The sequence below is a fragment of the Corapipo altera genome, unplaced genomic scaffold (assembly GCF_003945725.1).
Source record: "Corapipo altera isolate COAL_440 unplaced genomic scaffold, ASM394572v1 58593, whole genome shotgun sequence".
Classification (NCBI taxonomy): Eukaryota; Metazoa; Chordata; class Aves; order Passeriformes; family Pipridae; genus Corapipo; species Corapipo altera.
In genome coordinates, this window is record NW_020886385.1 from 1 (window position 1) to 4,954 (window position 4,954).

The 4,954-nt window shown below is 45.8% G+C and overlaps 1 long non-coding RNA gene across 1 annotated transcript; it reads right to left on the minus strand.

Moving 5' to 3' along the window:
• Positions 1 to 2,561: 2,561 nt before the first annotated feature.
• LOC113941173 lies at positions 2,562 to 4,708 on the minus strand. Its single transcript, XR_003525618.1, has 2 exons — positions 3,957 to 4,708; positions 2,562 to 3,110 (listed from the first exon to the last, which is right to left on the minus strand). It is a non-coding gene; the product is annotated as an uncharacterized LOC113941173 (long non-coding RNA).
• Positions 4,709 to 4,954: the final 246 nt, after the last annotated feature.

Sequence of the window (4,954 nt, forward strand, 5' to 3'; positions counted from 1 at the left end):
AGCTGTGCCAGGGGAGGTTTAGGTTGGAGATCAGGAAGAATTTCTTTGCAGAGAGGGTGCTCAGCCATTGGAATGGGCTGCCCAGGGAAGTGGGGGATTCTCCGTCCCTGGAGGTGTTTAAGGACAGACTGGATGTGGCATCAGTGCCATGGGCTGGGAACCACGGCGGGGTTGGATCAAGGGTTGGGCTGGATGATCTCGGAGGTCCCTTCCAACCCAGCTGATTCTGGGATTCTGTGATTCTATGATCCTACGCTCAGATCCTCCAAGGATTTGGTGAGGGGGCCCTGCAGCCTGGAGAGTTTCCGTGGTGAATTCCGGGCAGTTCCGCTGTCAGCCCCGCCAGGGAGGCACAGCTCGGCATTTTTGGGGCTCCCCGTGCTCTGCCGTCGCTGTTGGCCCACGTTTCCTGCAGGAAGTTGCACCCAAACCCCGCTGGTAAAACACAGGGGATGTTGCTCTGCGTGTCTGTGGGTGGGGAGAGCCACAGGACTATTATGGGATGTGGGTGCTGGAGATAACAATCTCTATATTTAAGGTTTAATAAAAGATAATATTCACCGTGTTAGCTGGATGTGAGCAGCTTCCCATCTTTCTCCTTTCCTCCAGCCAGTCTTTCTCTATTGCCTGGTATCTCCTCATTACTATTTTCAACTATTACTGTTATTTTCACCTATTATTGTTATTTTCACCTGAAAAAACAAAAAGCACAGTGGATCTTTATGACACAGAAGAAAGGCTTGGGAAGGGACAGGGATCCTTTTGTCCCAGCTCTCATTTGAGGAGCTGCCCTGGCTGTTCCTTCCCAACTCCAGGGACTCTTTTCCTCATAAAAGGTATCTCCTAAACAAAGAGAATTTTGAAAGAAAAGCTTCCCTCCAAAAGGCATATTAAATGTTGGCACTGAATTGTCAGCAAAGTTAATAAAATGAAGTTTTTAGTGGGTTAACTCCTTTCTCATTTGCTTTTTTCACCGTCCTGGTTCCCTGCTGCCATCTCAGGTGTCTTCCAGGAACAAAAAAAACCAATTTTACTGTGTTTTATAAACCTCTCTCTTCCAAGATTTCTGTATATTTTTTAAAAAGGCACAAGGTGGGGTTTTTTTTCCTGTGTTTTGCTCTTGTAATTGTCACACAAAGGACCAAAAGGAGTGAAATATTGGGACTTAGAGGAACAGTTGCTGTGTGAGTATCAACGTCTTCCATTCCAGACACTGGGATGGTTTTGCTACATCCTTGTGTGTTCTCCACTGTATATTTAATATATATATTACATTACTATATACTAGTAAATATGACATTTATTATATAATTATCCAGTAATTTTCTGGAGATGTTCAGAGAATTCAGGAGTCCCCTTGGAGGAATCTTACAGGGCCTTCCCACCCCGACAGCCTCAGACCTCAAGAAAATCCTGGGAAAAAAATTCCTTTTTCCCTTTTTTTTTTTTTTTTGCTTTAGGCTCCACATAATTTTGCTTAAAAAAATATTTAATTATTTTAAAATAAAAGCCTTTAAGCCTGAAGTGTTCCAGATAGGTTATTGCTACATGACTTGAGGAGAAACAATCAAAGGGAATTTTTTTAATTCACCGTTAAGGGCTGATATATTCACGACTAAGCTGAAGTCAGCTAAGTGTGAAATCCTCTTTGTGCAAAAGCCTGGCTTAGTGTCAGCCCTTCTGGCTGAAAGTGGCACTAAAAGAGAGAAATGTTTAAGGAAAAAAATGAGGAAAATATTTAATGCAACACATGGTGACAGCAGATCCCTTGGAATGGCCACGATCACGTGCCAGGAAGGGACCACTTTGGGGGAAATTGTTGACCCAAATGTTTAAAAGTTCACCTGCATTTACTGCTGGATGTTGGAATATTTCTCGTAGCTGGAATTGCAAGGATTGGCCAAGTGCTCCTACAATGTAAAAGGAAATATTGCCAGGGAGACCAGAGCACAGGAATCACTGAAGGAAACAGAAATACTGTTTAGTGGCTTAGTTAGTATTAGTTAGTTTGGTTGGTTAGTTAGGTTAGTTTTAGTATTTCATACATAGTATTATAAATATTTAGTATTATTTAGTATTATATTTAGTATTATTTAGTATTATATTTAGTATCATAAATATTTAGTATTATTATTATATTTAGTATTATTATTATATTTAGTATTATTTAGTATTATATTTAGTATTATTACATTTAGTATTATTATATTTAGTATTATTTAGTATTATATTCAGTATTATAAATATTTAGTATTATTTAGTATTTTTAATAATTAGTATTATTTAGTTTTATTAATAGCTGCTTAGTACAGGCTAAAAATCACATTTAACTTCAGAAAATCTTCTCCCTCAGGGTGATTCCAGCAGGTCACACAACTCCTGGGGGTGCTTTTCCCACATCACTTTATAGGAGTGGCCTGTTGTGTGAAGTATGGAAACCACCAGCCCGGGAGGAGAGTTCTCTGAGCATCCTGAGATGTTAAACCAGGAGCTACAACCCCAATGTCTGAATTCAAGTTGTACTGGTTGAACAATTAGCTACAATAATTAAGTTTACTGGGTTTTTTCCTAGAGTCTGGGGGGGTTGTCAGCAGGTTTTGTCAAGCCCCTGGGGCAGTGAAGGCCCAGGGGAACAGGCTGGGATATCCTGGAGGTTTCTAAGCACGAGGCTCTTTGTCTTATCCCAGGAGTAACCCCTGAGCTTTTCAGCTCCTCTCAGATGACACGGCCTGAGCTGGTGCCCTTGAGAGCCAAGGGACCTCCTTCTGTCACCTGTTGTTTTGGCTCCTGAGACACTTTATCCAGGAAGCCCTTCCTGAAAATAGATGCAGTGTTTGAGGGAGTACCTGATAATTATAGCTTGTCCTTTGGGAACTGGCCAAGGAGTAGCTCTGTTTTCTTAGAAATCTGCACACTTTTATGGATTCCTCCTCCTTTCCCGTTGTCTTACACACGGGGTTTGCACAATTCCTGTTGCCATCACCAGGAAGCGGAGTAGGAAACATTCCAAGTTCTTACATACCTTGCTTTTCTCATCTAGAACCACATCTGGGGGCTCTTGGAATGTTTTGGCAGGTCTTAAAAGTTCTTCCCAACCTGGTGCTGCAAAACTTCCTCAGGAGAGATCAAAGAGGATTTAATGGGTTGTGGGATTTCAGAGTGTTGACCTCCCAGTGTCCCCTGGCATTTCCAGGGAGCTCCAGGACTACTCCCATGCCTGCACATGGCAGAGCTCTGCTAGTCCTGAGCTCACCCAAACCCACAGCTCGTCGCTGTCTTTACCCTGATCTTCCATGAAACGAGGATTGTTATGTCCTGTCCCTTCAAATTCCCTCCTCTCGGCTCTTTAGGGTAACACATCCCACCCCTTTCACCCTTTAATTCCCATCTTACATATTTTAAACCTGTTATTCCTGTTGCTTCCCTCCCTGCCCCCGTTTCATCAGCACAAGGTGACAATTAACACCTCTGACCTGCAGTTTTCCTTCTCCACGTGAGTTATAAAACTGAGACTCACAGGATTGGTCTTTCCTAAATCCAAACTTCTGCATCAATACCTGGACTAGTTGTCTGGATCAGGAGCAGCACAGGATGGGATCCCTCTGATTGAACACAGGCAGGGAATTAAAGCAGCCCTGGGTGTCCTGTTTAGGTGCAGGGACACCCGGTGAGCGCAATCCCACGCCCTGTGATTAATATAAAGATTTTGTTGAGAAAGCAAATTAAAATGTGGTGTGGCTACAGAAATGTAAGTCCTTCACATGGGAAACCAGCATGGCCATGGCTTAGTCCTAAGGAATTTGAGCTGAAGGCCATGCAAAGGGGGGTGAGAAAACTGGAAGAGCTCTGTGTCTCCAGTGTCTTGGATGACGAGGGTAAAATTGCGGGGGATATTCATCTGTCTGAAAGGGAAACACCCAGGCTGGGCCTTGGGGCACCTCAGGGGACAAAAATACCTCGTGACTTCACCATGGGGGTGTCTCTGACATGGGGGAGTGGAGCTGAGCTGGAGTTCTGTGGTCGGCTCTGGCTTATCAGTCCTGCACAGTGGTGAGCTCAGCCTGGCTCCCACCCCACTCCTCCCTCTTCACAGCCTCGGCCTTGTCTCCCCAGTAGTTGTTGTTGCCATAAAATCCACCGTAGGGAATGCTGGAGAAGCCATCCAGCACAGCCTAAGTGGGCTCTTTGTCTCTCAAGAGCTGTCACTGCTCCACTGCTGTTGGAGATGAGGGAATGGCCTGATCCAGCACAGCCCTCTTTTATTCCCAAATACTCTGGGAACTGGCAGAACAGAAACAATCCATGGTTATGGGAGGCAGGGGAGAAGCAGGGTGAGCCCAAAATCCAGACTGGGTTGGTGGCTGCAGGACCCACACATAAAGCTGTTGTGCCCAGGTAAAGTGTTCCCAAGATACGTCACCCATGGCTTGTGTTACTGCACATTCCCGTCCTATTTCGTTGGATAATCACACCCCAAAACAAGGGGCTTGGCCCCAATCCTGGGAATCCTCCAGACCTCCACACCATGCAAACTTCCCCCCACTGATGAGAGAACTGAGATCTCCAGAGCTGTAGTACAGTTCCCCCTTCTGCTGTAACCCTGATCCTAATCCTGCTCCTTGGACACATCCAGGGGCAGCCACAGCTTCTCTGGGCAACCTGGGCCAGGGCCCCTCCACCCTCCCAGCCAGCAATTCCTTCCCAATATCCCATCCATCCCTGCCCTCTGGCACTGGGAAGCCATTCCCTGTGTCCTGTCCCTCCAGGCCTTGTCCCCAGTCCCTCTCCAGTTCTCCTGGAGCCCCTTTAGGCCCTGCAAGGGGCTCTCAGCGCTCCCTGGAGCCTTCTCTTCTCCAGCTGAACATTCCCAGCTCTCCCAGCCTGGCTCCAGAGCAGAGGCACTCCAGCCCTCAGAGCAGCTCCGTGCCCTCCTCTGGACTTGCCTCACATCTTT